The sequence below is a fragment of the Salvelinus fontinalis genome, chromosome 25, assembly GCF_029448725.1.
Source record: "Salvelinus fontinalis isolate EN_2023a chromosome 25, ASM2944872v1, whole genome shotgun sequence".
NCBI classification, from domain to species: domain Eukaryota; kingdom Metazoa; phylum Chordata; class Actinopteri; order Salmoniformes; family Salmonidae; genus Salvelinus; species Salvelinus fontinalis.
The window spans coordinates 15,668,025-15,684,309 of record NC_074689.1 but is presented as its reverse complement, the minus strand read 5'-3'; the positions used below and the strand labels follow the sequence as shown (position 1 = coordinate 15,684,309).

At 40.3% G+C, this 16,285-nt stretch overlaps 1 protein-coding gene across 2 annotated transcripts in view; it reads right to left on the bottom strand.

Moving 5' to 3' along the window:
- Positions 1–16,280, bottom strand: part of frrs1b (ferric-chelate reductase 1b) — a 34,511-nt gene extending 18,231 nt beyond the window's left edge. The window contains exons 1-2 of one of the 2 annotated variants that reach the window (XM_055881397.1): positions 16,179–16,280; positions 15,949–16,008 (exon numbers count right to left, since the gene is read on the bottom strand). The gene's annotated coding sequence lies outside the window, so the exon portion shown is untranslated. Of the gene's footprint in view, positions 1–10,368; positions 10,726–15,948; positions 16,009–16,178 lie in introns of those variants that run through there. The other variant, XM_055881396.1, reaches the window with a different exon arrangement.
- Positions 16,281–16,285: the final 5 nt, after the last annotated feature.

Below are 16,285 nucleotides of genomic sequence, written 5' to 3'. Positions count from 1 at the left end.
CCAGCTAGAAGGATGAAGTAAGAAGCAAACTTTACAGAGAATAGGCTACTGAGACAGACAGTGATGTGGAGCTCAGTGGAGAGGCTGAGGCAGGCTCCAATGCATGCAGGAGGAAGCAGATATAGCCATTGGTTCACAGCACAAAAACATCCTGTGGCATTCTGCATTAGCATCGAATAGCCCCCGCGATATGCAACTTTTCAGGGAAGTCAGGAACCAATATACTCAGTCAGTTAGGAAAGCTAAGGCTAGCTTTTTCAAATAGAAATTTGCATCCTGTAGCACTAATGCCAAAAAGTTTTGGGACACTAAAGTCCATGGAGAATAAGAGCACCTCCTCCTAGCTGCACTGAGGATACGAAACATTGTCACTACTGATAAATCTATGATAATTTCAATAAGCATTTTTCTACGGCTGGCTATGCTTTCCACCTGGCTACCCCTACCCCGTCCAACCTCTCAGCACCCCCTGCAGTACCCCTCGCTTCTCCTTCACCCAACAAATCCAGACAGATGATTCTAGTTCCGACCGTGCAGTAATATCTAACAAGTAATCTAACAATTTCACAACAACTACCCTATACACACACAAGTGTAAAAGAATATGTACATATAAATATATGGATGAGCGATGGCCCTGCGGCATAGGCAAGATGCAGTAGATGGTCTGGAGTACAGTATATACATATGAATCAAATCAAATGTTATTTGTCACAAACACATGGTTAGCAGATGTTAATGCGAGTGTAGCGAAATGCTGGTGCTTCTAGTTCCAACAATGCAGTAATAACCAACGAGTAATCTATCCTAATACACACAAGTGTAAAGGGATAAAGAATATGTACATAAAGATATATGAATGAGTCATTGTACAGAACGGCATAGGCAAGATGCAGTAGATGGTATTGAGTACAGTATATACATATACATTATATTAAGTGGCATTGTTTAAAGTGGCTAGTGATACATTTTTGATCAATTTCCATTATTAAAGTGAGCTGGAGTTGAGTCAGTATGTTGGCAGAAGCCACTCAATGTTAGTGGTGGCTGTTTAAGATGAGATGAGTAATGTAGGGTATGTAAACATTATATAAAGTGGCATTGTTTAAAGTGACTATTGAAACATTTATTATATCCAATTTTTTATTATTAAAGTGGCTAGAGATTTGAGTCCGTATGTTGGCAGCAGCCACTCAATGTTAGTGATGGCTGTTTAACAGTCTGATGGCCTTGAGATAGAAGCTGTTTTTCAGTTTCTCGGTCCCAGCTTTGATGCACCTGTACTGACCTCACCATCTGAATGATAGCAGGGTTAACAAGCAGTGGCTCGGGTGGTTGTTGTCCTTGATGATCTTTTTGGCCTTCCTGTGACATCGGGTGGTGTAGGTGTCCTGGAGGGCAGGTAGTTTGCCCCCGGTGATGCGTTGTGCAGACCTCACTACCCGCTGGAGAGCCTTAAGGTTGTGGGCGGAGCAGTTGCCGTACCAGGTGGGGATACAGCCCGACAGGATGCTCTCGATTGTGAATCTGTAAAAGTTTGTGTTTTTGGTGACAAGCCAAATTTCTTCAGCCTCCTGAGGTTGAAGAGACGCTGTTACGCCTTCTTCACCACGCTGTCTGTGTGGGTGGACCATTTCAGTTTGTCCGTGATGTGTATGCCGAGGAACTTAAAACATTCTATCTTCTCCACTACCATCCCGTCGATGTTGATAGGGTGGTGCTCCCTCTGCTGTTTCCTGAAGTCTACGATCATCTACTTTGTTTTGTTGACGGTGAGTGTGAGGTTATTTTCCTGACACCACACTCCAAGGGCCCTCACCTCCTCCCTGTAGGCCGTCTCGTCATTGTTGGTAATCAAGCCTAGCACTGTAGTGTCGTCTGCAAACTCGATGATTGAGTTGGAGGCGTGCATGGCCACGCAGTCATGGGTGAACATCACATCTGCTAACCATGTGTATGTGACCAATAAAATTTGCTTTGAATATATATTTTTTTGATTCAACCTCTCTTTCGTATCGTCTGAGATCCCCAAAATTGGAAAGCTGCCGTGGTCATCCCCCTCTTCAAAGCGGGAGATACTCTAGATCCAAACTGTTATAGACCTATATCTATCCTACCCTGCCTTTCTAAAATCTTCGAAAGCCAAGTTAACAAAACAGATCACCAACCATTTCGAATCCCACCGTACCTTCTCCACTAGGCAATCTGGTTTCCGAGCTGGTCATGGGTGCACCTCAGCCATGCTCAAGGTCCTAAACGATATCATAACCTCCATCGATAAAAGACAGTACTGTGCAGCAGTCTTCATCGACCTGGCCAAGGCTTTCGACTCTGTCAATCACTGCATTCTTATCGGCAGACTCAAAAGCCTTGGCTTCTCAAATGACTGCTTTGCCAACTACTTCTCAGCTAGAGTTTAGTGTGTCAAAACGGAGGGCCTGTTGTCCGGACCTCTGGCCGTCTCTATGAGGGTGCCACAGCGTTCAATTCTCGGGCCGACTCTTTTCTCTGTGTATATCAATGATGTCGCTCTTGCTGCTGGTGATTCTCTGATCCACCTCTACGCAGACGACACCATTCTGTATACATCTGGCCCTTCTTTGGACACTGTGCTAACAAACCTCCAAACGAGCTTCAATGCCATATAACACTCTTTCCGAGGCCTCATACTGCTTTTAAATGCAAGTAAAACTAAATGCATGCTCTTCAACCGATTGCTGCCTGCACCCTCCCGCCCGACTAGCATCACTACTCTGGACGGTTCTGACTTAGAATATGTGGATAACTACAAATGTCTGGTTAGACTGTAAACTCTCCTTCCAGACTCACATTAAACATCTCCAATACAAAATTAAATCTAGAATTGGCTTCCTATTCCACAACAAAGCATCCTTCACTCATGCTGCCAAACATACCCTCGTAAAACTGACTATCCTACCGATCCTTGACTTGTATGACCTGTATGCTCTCGATGGTTGGCCCTCACTACATATTCGTCGCCAAACCCACTGGCTCCAGGTCTCCCGCCTTATCTCAGCTCACTGGTCGCCATAGCAACACCCACCCGTAGCATTATATATATGGTCACTGGTCATCCCCAAAGCCAACACTTCCTTGGGCCGCCTTTCCTTCCAGTTCTCTGCTGCCAATGACTGGAACAAATTGCAAAAATCACTGAAGCTGGAGTCTTGTATCTCCCTCTCTAACTTTAAGCATCAGCTGTCAGAGCAGCTTACCGATCACTGTACCTGTACACAGCCAATCTGTAAATAGCACACCCAACTACCTCTTCCCCATATTGTTACTTATCCTCTTGCTCTTTTGCACCCCAGTATCTCTACTTTCACATCATCATTTGCACATCTACAACTCCAGTGTTAATGCTAAATTGTAATTATTTCACCTCCATGACCTTACCTCCCTACATTTGCACACACTGTACATAGATTTTTATATTGTGTTATTGACTGTACATTTGTTTTTGTGTAACTCTGTGTTTTTGTCGCACTGCTTTGCTTAATCTTGGCCAGGTCGCAGTTGTAAATGAAAACTTGTTCTCAACTGGCCTACCTGGTTAAATAAAAGGTGAAATAATTTTTTTCATATATTTTGTTTAAAAAAAAAAAAAAAAAAAAGAGAAAGAGAAAGAGAAAGAGAGAGAGAGAGAGAGAGAGAGAGAAGGAGAGAGAGACAGAGAGAGGGAGGGAGAGGGAGAGGGAGAGGGAGAGGGAGAGGGAGAGGGAGAGGGAGAGGGAGAGGGAGAGGGAGAGGGAGAGGGAGAGGGAGAGGGAGAGGGAGAGGGAGAGAGAGAGAGAAGGGGGGAGGGGGAGAGAGAGAGAGGGGGAGGGGGAGAGAGAGAGGGGGAGAGAGAGAGAGGGGGAGAGAGAGAGGGGGAGAGAGAGAGGGGGAGAGAGAGAGGGGGAGAGAGAGAGGGGGAGAGAGAGAGGGGGAGAGAGGTACAGAGATTGGTACAGTGGTTCCCAAACTTGGGATCTGGGCCCCATTTGTGGTCCCCTGAGAAAATCTGCACTAATCTCATCAAACATGTTAGGAACATAAAAAAGATATGTTTCAGTATGAACATCTTCCCAATAGGACTACATTAAAATGCAATCAAAATGCAAACAATAGAGTTCTAAAAATGTCATGTTTTTGTTTCGTCGTTGATGCTACGCGTCAGTGTGAATCATTTATCATATTTCCCCCCTTTCAAGGGTATAACATTACAATTGTATAGATAGGCTTTGTGGTTTTTTGTAAATCGACTGAAGTGAATGAACCTAGAGCAGCCAAGGTGATAATGGCTGGGGGGATTTTTTCTGGTTTTTACTGTTCTCCATATAGCATTGTAACTTTTTTTTTGTTATTTTTTGTTATAGAAATGCAGTAAATTAACTTAAAACATATATATATATTTTTAAAGTTATTCCTTCCGGATCTCACTAAACGTCAAACCCTAGTTATGGCCCTCGCACCAAACCAGTGTCTGCATATCTGAAAACAGAGCATTTCTATGAGAAGAAAGATCCTATAAAATGCTTCTCTGTCATCACGGGGTAGGATTAAAAGCAATAAGTGTTTTCAAAACCTGCAATGAGTTTCTAGCAAGAGGGTTCTGGCTTCGCATGATATATAACTTTTTTTTTTTTTTACACAAAACATAGAAAATGTGCCGTTTTCAAATATGTAGACATTTGTTTTGTGATGGAGATAACCAATAAGGTTGAAAAGTGATGGAATTGACCTTTAAAAAGGAAAAATCTACAAAATATTTAGATTTTGATATTTTTTTCATTAGTCTACTGTTGATACAGTCACAAAATGTTTTGCAATGCAGCAGTCAAGTTTTCAAGATATAGGACTTTCAAGAAGCAACGGGTAATTTACCTCATCAGTCTGTTACAGATAAAGAAAAACTGAGCTGGTTGTCACAGATAACAACAAGGAGTATTCTCATGACTTGCCCAAGAATGTTCTCTTGAGGAGCCTACTCTTACTCCTTAAGGTCCAATGACCTTATATGTATGTTTCAGAAACATAAAGCCCTTTACTTTCATATCACATCAAAATAATTTCACAAATGCAAAATATACACTTACTGTACACTGTTCTAACCGGCTTTATCACAGTTGCAGCCAACAGTATTTATCCATTTACAATATGCTTCTGGTGACCTTCTTCCATTACGGTGCGAATACCTTTAGAAAGTATTTACAAGCCCTTGACTTTTTCCACATTTTGTTGTGTTACAGCCTGAATTGAAAATGGATTAAATTGAGATTTTGTCATTGCTGACCTACACACAATACCCCATAATGTCAAAGTGGAACTATGTTTTTAGAAATGTGTATAAATTAACACAAAATGAAGTGCTGAAATGTCTTGAGTCAATAAATATTCAACCCCAAACATAAATAAGTTCAGGAGTAAAATGTCACATAATAAGTTGCATGGACTCACTCTGTGTGCAATAATTGTGCTTAACATGATGTTTGAATGACTACCTCATCTCTGTACCCCACAAAGAAAAGCATAAATGGAATATCCCTTTGAGAATGTTGAAGTTATTATTTAGACTTTGGATGGTGTATCAATACACCTAGTCAAATAAAATAAAATGTTATTTGTCACATGTGCCGAATACATCAGGTGTAAACCTTACTGTGAAATGCTTAATTACAAACCCTTAACCAAAGATGCAGTTCAAGAAAGAGTTTAGAAAATATTTACTAAATAAACTAAAGTAAAAATGTTATTCAAAGTAAATCAACAAAATAACAATAACGAGGATATATACAGGGGGTACCGGTACCGAGTCAATATGCAGTGGTACAGCTTAGTTGAGGTCATTTGTACATGTAGGTAGGGGTAAAGTGACTATGCATAGATAATAACAGTGAGTAGCAGCAGTGTAAAAACAGGGGGGGGGAATTTGAAGAATTGTTCAGCAGTCTTATGGCCTGAGGGTAGAAGCTGATAAGGAGCCTTTTGGACCTAGACATGGCGCTCCAGTACCGATTGCCGTGCGGTAGCAGAGAGAACAGTCTATGACTTGGGTGACTGGAGTCTGACAATTTTTTGGGCCTTCCTCTGACACTGCCTAGTATATAGGTCCTGGATGGCAGGAACCTTGGCTCCAGTGAAGTACTGGGCCATACGCACTACCCTCTGTAGTGTCTTACGGATGGATGCCGAGCAGTTGCCATACCAGGCGGTGATGCAACCGGCCAGGATGCTCTCAATGGTGCAGCTGTAGAACTTTGAGGATCTGGGGACCCATGCCAAATATTTTCAGTCTCCTTAGGAGGAAAAGCTGTTGTCATGCCCTCTTCACGACTGTCTTGGTGTGTTTGGACCACAATAGTTTGTTGGTGATGTGGACACCAAGGAAATTAAATCTCCCGACCCGCTCCACTACAGCCCTGTCGATGTTAATGGGAGCCTTTTCCTGTATTCCACGATCAGCTCCTTTGTCTTGCTCACATTGAGGGAGAGGTTGTTGTCCTGGCAGTCTCTGACCTCCCTATAGGCTGTTGGAGTCGTACCTGGCCATGCAGTCGTCAGTGAACAGGGAGTACAGGAGGGGACTAAGCACGCACCCCTGAGGGGCTCCGTGTTGAGGATCAGCAGGGCAGATGTGTTGATGCCTATCCTTACCACCTGGGGGCAGTCCGTCAGGAGGTCCAGGATCCAGTTGCAGAGGGAGACATTTAGTCTCAGGGTCCTTAGTTTAGTGCTGAGCTTTGTGGGCACTATGGGCCTGCTCGCCTCCCTACCACTGAGGAAGTACAGTTCCCGCTCAGCCCAGTCAAAACTGTTCGCTGCTCTGGCACCCCAATGGTGGAACAAACTCCCTCACGACGCCAGGACAGCGGAGTCAATCACCACCTTCCGGAGACACCTGAAACCCCACCTCTTCAAGGAATACCTAGGATAGGATAAAGCAATCCTTCTGCCCCCCCCCCCCCCCCCCCCCTTAAAAGATTTAGATGCACTATTGTAAAGTGGCTGTTCCACTGGATGTCATAAGGTGAATGCACCAATTTGTAAGTCGCTCTGGATAAGAGCGTCTGCTAAATGACTTAAATGTAAATGTAAATGTGTTGAACGCTGAGCTGTAGTCAATGAAGAGCATTCTCACATCGGTGTTCCTTTTGTCCAGGTGGGAAAGGGCAGTGTGGAGTACGATTGAGAGTACGTCATCTGTGGATGAGTTGGGGCGGTAAGCGAATTAGAATGGGTCTACTATCAGCACAAAGTGTATCACTACAGAGATACAGGCATCCTTCCTAACTCAGTTGCCCGGGAGAAGAAAGAAACCGCTCAGGGATTTCACCATGAGGCCAATGGTGACTTTAAAACAGTTACAGAGTTTAATGGCTGTGGTAGGAGAAAATGGAGGATGGATCAATAACATTGTAGTTACTTCACAATACTAAACTAATAGACCGAGTGAAAAGAAGGAAGCCTGTACAGAATAAAAATATTCCAAAACAAGCATCCTGTTTGCAACAAGGCACTAAAGAAATACTGCAAAAGAAATTGTGCAAGCATTTAACTTTTTATCTTGAATACAAAGTGTTATGTTGGGGGAAATCCAATACATTACTGAGAACCACTCTCCATATTATCAAGCATAGTTGTGGCTGCATCCTGTTATGGGTATGCTTGTAATCGTTAAGGACTGCAGAGGCAAAATCACAAAGAAAAAGCTGGTTCAGTCTGCTTTCCACGAGACACTGGGAGATTAATTCACCTTTCAGCAGGACAATAACCTAAAAACACAAGGCCAAATCTGAACTGGAGTTTCTTACCAGGAAGACAGTGAATGTGGCCGAGTTATAGTTTTGAAATAAATCTGATTGAAAATCTATGGCAAGACCTGAAAATGGTTATCTAGCAATGATCAACAACCAATTTGACAGAGCTTGAAGAATTGTTTAAAAGAATGATGGGCAAATGGTGCACAAGCCAGGTGTGGAAAGCTCTTATTAAGATACTTACTCTGAAAAACACAGCTGTAATCGCTGCCAAAGGTGATTCTGACATGAATTGATTCCCCTTACTATTTATGTAATCAAGATAAATAAAACCCTAATCTTTCATATATATATTTTTTTTTACAAATGTTACAATTTTATTCCACTTTGACATGAGTATTTTGTGTACATCATTGACAAAAAATGACAATTAAATCAATATTAAAACCACTTTGTAAAACAACAAAATGTGGAAAAGTAATGGGGTGTGAATAACGTAAACCCACACCATTCCGTACAAATGTGCTCAACCGCAACATTCAAACAAGACTGCAAAGAAAACTAATGGGACTGTAGCGACTGTGTTGACTTCAAAATCGGGGGTGTGAACTAGGTTTCTATTCAAGCCTTGATCGACATGGTAATGGGTCTATAGTATTGGAGAAAAGTTGAAAAAAACAGATCCTCCGTTATATCGTGGCGTGTCATGTCGTAACGTACAGCACGCATAAAGCAACTATTTCTGTGTTACAATCTCTCTCCACCAGGTGTAGCACTTCTCTCATCGTTTAAAAACAAGAAATGTACAGTGACGGGGGTAAGTGGGGGATAACTAGTCATTTTTTGCTCATCATTGCATGCATCATCATTCTCAAAGCCGCCGTTTACATCTAAGATCACTTTAGCACCGCCCTAAAAACCCGATTCATATTCGACACAAACCTTCAAATAAGTAGGGGCGGCAGGGTAGCCTAGTGGTTAGAGCGTTGGACTAGTAACCGGAAGGTTGCAAGTTCAAATCCCCGAGCTGACAAGGTACAAATCTGTCGTTCTGCCCCTGAACAGGCAGTTAACCCACTGTTCCTAGGCCATCATTGAAAATAAGAATTTGTTCTTAACTGACTTGCCTAGTTAAATAAAGGTAAAAAAAAAAAGAAAAAAAAAAAAGTATGTAACGACACATTATATAAACTCTTTATGGTGTTTTATTTACATTTTAGAGGCGATAAGGTGATAAGTTGGACAGATCGAGTGAAAAAAAGCAAACTTCCCACACAACATCTCTACTTACTATCACGCATTAGTTTCGCTTCCCCACCCATGTTTAAAAAGACCAGAAGGGGCTCATTGCCTGCTTGAATTATGCAGAAACGGGCAGCGTTTAGGTCATGTAAATGATTCTGTTGGAAAGGGGAGAAATTGTGCTATACAATGGTATTGACAGTACAGTTGATCTGGAAGTATTACGTTTTTGGGGCGCTAAAATAAGGGCAATTGCACAGACCAAGGCACTGTAGCTAATTAGCACTGGTGGTCGCCTGTCTTCCGGTTGTTTGTCTTTCGTAAACGCGCGCTGTAACGTGGAGACATGGCCATGTGGGAACACTAACCCTAAATAAGGTGTGTAGTAATTTAACCTTTTTTTTATGTATTATTATTTTTCGATGATATGAAAGATACGTTCCCAAAACTGGAACGCAAGCAACCCGTTTTTATTGTTCAGAACAAGCATCGGAGCTCTTAACAAAACTTACCGCGCCAGAAGATACTATCAACAATATGCGCTAAAGGTAGTTAGCGTCTATGAATGGGTTAGCTTACCATTTAACTTTGTATTATTATTTTAAGACAAAAACTAAAAAATACTGCTCACACTCACAACAGTAATAGCTTATGGTGTTTTCTTAAGACGGTGTGAAGATAAATGTTAATCGACTTCCCATTTACAGTTAGATGGTTCTATCAGTCTGCTGTAGATAAAGAATAACTGAACTATGGTTGTTACAAAAACGAGTATTCTCATGACCAACTGTAGTGGCTGTTTGAAACACGAGTTTACTGTTTTTCTAGTTATAGCCTACAGGTCCCAGTAGGGTACATGTAACAATGTATTCCAACATATAAATATAAATTGTTAGACAAATACATAATGCGTAGAGCAGTAGCCTACAATATGTAGGAAGGGGACCAATTTTGCCTTGGTTATTGAACCTTCTTTTTACATCTATGCATTGAACTCACTGTCAATAATAGGCCTAATTCTAAACAAAGCTACATTTGGCATTGAATATTTATTCAGAGAATCTCACTCATGACAGCCCAAACAATATTGGCAAATAAGACCAAAGCAATGATTCCTTTGGGTAAAATCTGAATGTGGAGGATGGGTCATACTAACCTACTGTGCTTACCTGCACACACACCACTGTCAAAATAAATATTTTCTTCTTGAGTGTGTTCTCCAAAACTAAAGAAACCAAAACATTTCGCAATGCGCTCTTATATACGATGTAGTGTGAAGAACAGTACCTATATTACCTATTGCAGGACAGTAAGAATGTTTATCTATTTCACTCTTTAAAATCTTTAAAAATGTAATTGAGCTTACCTTGTCTCACACAACTCTTGAAACCAAATTCAAGTCCGTCGGCAAATAGCCAGCGAAAAAGGGGGCTGTCCTTACTCAAAGTGAGTGTTGATTGGTTGAGGATATGTAAAGGCCAAGAGTATCTATTATATTGACAAGAGAGCCGAGTGGCCGCTTGTGATCAATGAATGACGGCAGGCGAGATCAGGTAGAACCTTTCAAGCCAATGAGAGGGCAGATGAACAACAGGCACAACCTAAGTAAGACCGTGTCTCTTAGCAGTTCATTCTTGTTCTGTATTCTGATCATGAAGTATTGTAGTCTGCCTGGCTAACTCGTGCTCGCACGTCAGCTTCGCTGAGCAGTGCAGAGCTGTTGGGAAGGAAATTGTCAAGGAAGTGAGTTTGTGTTTATAAAGGACGCCCCGCCCTCACCTACCGTCAACCAATCATGTCAATATGGCGCCCTGCGCATTGTTACAACATTTGAGAACGCATAGCGATGCAGTAAAGAGCTCAATTTGGCCTGGCGTGCCTCTGGATGCTCCGCGATTGCGTCACACCATCCATACGGTGTATCCGACCACATTTCATGTGAAGTTTTTTTAATTTAAATAAAATAATCATTTTTTTTTTTTTTTTTTTATTCTTATTTTTATATTACCAATGTAGAAAAATCTGTATACATACAATAAGTACATAAATAGACAATGATAACATATGCTAGAGTGTACAACAAATTACAGATTATACAAAGACCTTAAAAGAAACACACATATTCATTGTTTTACAGCTTTCTTATTAGATGAATGTAGAATGATCTTAATGTACTGCTCGAATTTCTTATAGAAACCTCGGAAGAGTGTTTTTTTATTGGTGAATTTACATTTATGAATATGACATTTTGCCATTAGCACAATTAGATTTATGAGGTAAAAAATTTTTTCTTTATCTTTATTATGGTTAAGGAAACCGAGCAGCACATTCTCCCATAACAAACAAAAGTCATCAAGAATATGAACAATTTTAAAACTGTGAATATCTTAATTGTTTTACATGTAGACAATGCCAAAATAAATGCGAAACCGTTTCTGGATGATCAACACAAAAAGTACAATCAATGTTAATGTCTTTTTTGAGTTTCTTCAGGTAATGATTCGCAGGGTAATACTTATGGATCATTCTGAAAGAGACCTCTTTGACCTGGTTAACAAGCAAGTATTTGTGTCTTAATAACCAGACTTTTTCCCAACAGATATTAGTGAACAATGTATTCCAGTAACTTGTGACATAAGGAATGGATACAATATCCCTTTGAAATAAAGCACGTATAGATCTGTTGTTCTGAGGGAGCAAGGAGAAACATATTTTTCCTATTGGAGAGTCAACTGGATTAAGCGAGGGTAGGTCAAGAAGGTGAGGTCTGGCTACACCTCTAAATAACATGAGAGTTCCAGATGGAATAGCATCAAAGACTATGGTGAACTCTAGGTTTTACAGGGATATTGTAATGAGATAAGAATTCCTCATAATTGAGTAACAATCCTTCTCTGTTAAAAAGTTGACTCACCAGCAGGATATGATTATTGAACCAGTTCTTAAAAAATAAAGACTTGTTTCTATACAAAATGTCCTTATTGTTCCAAATGAAATACCTATGCGGGGAAAAATGATGTTTATATATTAACGACCACGCTATGAATACTTGTCTATGAAAAGCAGATAATTTTTGCAGGAATCTTATCAATGTTATAGCTACAAAGGAACATACATTTGAGGCCACCAAAACGGGAGAAGAAAAAAATGAATTGAAGTTGGATTCTTTAAAAAATGTTTAGCCCAATTTATCTTAAAAGTATTATTCAAAGTAGCAAAATCTAAAATCTCGACTATACTGAGAGATAAAAAATACTTGAGTCAGTTATAGAACCCATTGCCCTTTATGGTTGTGAGGTATGGGATCTGCTCACCAACCAAGAATTCACAAAATGGGACAAACACCAAATTGAGACTCTCCATGTAGAATTCTGCAAAAATATCCTCCGTGTACAAAGTAAAACACCAAATAATGCATGCAAAGCAGAATTGGCCGATACCCGTTAATTATCAAAATCCAGAAAATAACCGTTAAATTCTACAACGACCTAAAAGGATGCAATTCCCAAACCTTCCATAACAAAGCCATCACCTACAGAGAAATAAACCTGGAGAAGAGCCCCCTAAGCAAGCTGGTCCTGGGGCTCTGTTCACAAACCCAAACAGAGCCCCAGGAAAGCAACACACTTAGACACAACCAAATCACGGGGAAACAAAAAGATAATTACTTGACACATTGTAAAGAATTTAGCAAAAAAATGTGCAAAATAGAATGCTATTTGGTCCTAAACAGAGAGTACACTGCGGCAGAATACCTGACCACTGTGACAGACCCAAAATGAAGGAAATCTTTACTATGTACAGACTCAGTGAGCATAGCCTTGCAATTGAGAAAGGCCGCCAAAGGCAGACCTGGCTCTCAAGAGAAGACAGACCATGTGCACACTGCCCACTAAATGAGGTGGAAACTGAGCTGCAATTCCTAACCTCCTGCCAAATGAATGACCATATTAGAGACACATATTTCCCTCAGATTACACAGACCTACAAAAAATGTGAAAACAAATCCAATTTTGATGAACTCCCATATCTATTGGGTGAAATACCACAGTGTGCAATCACAGCAGCAAGATTTGTGACCTGTTGCCACAAGAAAAGGACAACCGGTGAAGAACAAACACCATTGTAAATACAACCTATATTTATTTTTTTCCCCTTTTGTACTTTAACTATTTGCACGTCATTACGACACTGTTTATATACATAATATGACATTTGAAATGTTTTTATTATTTTTTTAAGTGTAATGTTTACTGTTCATTTTTATTGTTTATTTCACTTTTGTTTATTATATATTTCACTTGCTTTTGCAATGTAAAATTGTTTCCCATGCCAATAAAGCCCTTAAATTGAATTGATATCTCAAGATAGCCATGCATATTCATGTCATGAGGCTAGTAGCATAGCTTCTCTCTATTGAATACAGGTGGTTGATGTCAACAATCCTCATCGTTATTAAAAAAATTATTACAATAATGATATGTTTCCACCAATCCAAAGAAAGGATGAGCGAGAGCTACAGCCCGCCACCACTTTGTGGACAACGACTCACATTTTTAGGGCGGAGAGATATGTATCTTGTCAGTATATCCACAATATTTGCTATGGTCTACGCTTGATGTGCATTCCCGGTAATACACTCGTATCCCTCATGGACCTGCTTGTACATAAAGCATTCTGCATTCAGGCCGCAAAGGCATACTTTAAATCCTTAACTAGCTTTAATGGCGAGAAGGCAGAAAAAAATCGAAAAATATGCGTGGGGTGAATTCGGAAAGAGTGGGACTTCATATAAACTGGGACAGCTTAATCCTGACGTGTTATTTTTCTTGGTCTGAGGAGAAAAATCTAAACTATTGTTGCTAAGAAACCAGAGAAACCACATTATTGCAGAGAAACCACATTATCAAAATCACATCACTTCATTGGTTTGACATCCTAGAGCGGGGCGGAGCAAGCTTCAAACAGGAAGCTCACTCCACAAAGCACACAGTATGATCAGTGACAGTTTTTTTCTGTTAGATGTTTAAGTTATAAAAGGTCATAAATAAGCTACTGTGCAAAATTGTGATGTCAATGTGCATACTATGTACTGGTGCATCAAAATACAAAAAAAGTTTCCAATATTATGTTTACATTTTATAATTCAGTCTTTTTTTTGTGTTGTCCCCCTATGCCAACCATAAAGTAGGACAGCATGGAGTAGCTAGTGGGACAGTCTTCTGGGCTTTTCCAATAGAGCAAGGAGATCCAGTTTACATTAGGGTTAGGCAAGGCTCATGTTCTTGTACTATATTCTGTTAATTTTCTTGTAGTACTGTTATTTGAGTGAATTGTATTCTCATTGGGGTACAATTGGGATTATAATAATGATGTCCCAGTATATCAAATGCCAACTGAAAATATGTTTTTGACTCAGTGTACACAATTGGGTGTGTCATGCCTCCTGTGAATATTATGTCAAAAACATGTTTGTGTGTGTGATTAGGTAACAACTTTAGTATTCCAGAAATTGATCATGTGTTGGGCTAATGTGTTGGATAGATGTCGAAAGAGGTTACAGAAGACAGAAATGCAAAATGTGTCCCACTTATTTTCCAAATTCACCCTACTTTCTTTATTAAGCACCATTTTCCACCACCATTTTCTGACCATTTAGAATATTGCACACTGTCTTCATCCAAGGGTGTGGATAATCCAAAATTGTCCAAAAAGTGCAAGCTTGTAAGCAAAGCTAAAGGGATTGCAAACGTGTTAGCATAAGTAGTCCAACCCAAACATTTTTTTTGCAATATTACCTAGCTGCCTAGCGTTTGTATTTATTATGGAAACCGTTTACCGTTTAATAACCAAAGGAAGCAAACAGAGTAAAACGAGAGTTTCTATTGGACACATTCAGGTAGGTCCCGCCCCGTTTTGTTCCGTTTGCTTCACCGATTCTGTTGCAAAACTTTTCCTCTGTTGCAAAACGTTTGGCACAGAAACCGTTTACTCCAAATGGAAAAAGTTTTGCAACGAAAACGAGAGTTTCTATTGGATAAATTCCGGTAAGTCCCTCCCCGTTTGTCCCCCCGTTTTGGTTCTTAACGGCAAACGTTACATGACGTAATGAATACACCCCTGATCCTGCGCAGTGATGCCAATTTAGCAATTTTGTTGCTAGATTTTGCAACTTTTCAGACTACCCTGGCAACCTTTTTTTCCAACAGCACCTAGCAACAAATTTAGCTACTTTTAAAAATGTATTTGGAACTTTTAGCAACTTTTGAAAAGTGACTCAAACGTACACTCAGTCACAACACACCTGCCTGGCTGCAAAAGTGCATTGTGAGTGACGTCAGCAGCAGGCGCTCAGCTCGTACACTGGCAGCAGCAGGCCAGCAGCAATTTCAGCAAATTGCAAATCATTGTTGGCTGACTGCAGCAGCAGTAGTACTGGTTCGACGTGCCAAACCCAATGAATATAGTTGGTCACGAATGTTTGATCTTGAACAGAATTTACAACATCTTTCAATCAAAATTGTACTGCCAGAAGTACAGAAAAGAGTTGGAGTCTGTACCTGAACAAATGTCAAATCATATTTTTGCAGAGATGGCCAAACAATTTGAGTAACGTTATTGTGTATTCTACGTAATGACGCAGTTTTACGTTATCACGCAATGACATCACAACTTCATTTAGCAACAAATCAACCTGCATCTAGCAAGTTACGCTGAAAATTAGTTGGCAACACTGGCAGTGAGCACACGGAAAAACAAGGTGATTCTCTATCAAAGAAACATGTTACTATTATGTTGCAACTATTGTAACGTGTAAAATCGTTCATAGTTACAATGTGTCGTTTCTTCTACCAGGGTTGAATATATAAATATACATCAATATTTCAATACAGCCAAACAGTTTTGGTGTTGTTTTTAGTAAGATATAAACTATGATTTAACTTACTTTTGATGAATGTGGACCCCAGGAAGAATTGCTCCTGCTTCTTCAACAGCTAATGGGGATCTGAATAAAAATCATGAATGTGTGTGAACAGCAATAAAAGCGACATATAGGCCTATGCTTTTCCTTACGTTTAGAGAGAGACGTTTATGAATAGGCTACCGTGGACAGTTATGTACATATGAAACCCATGTACACACATACATGCACGTAGGCTAGCCTAGTGTATTTACGTTATGCTGCAGGATAGCGTGTTCTTTCACACGGTGGCGTTATCGCTCATGACTTCGGTCTCTCCCCCTATTGAAGTGAGTGTCATGTAGGAATCCGGGGGCACCGC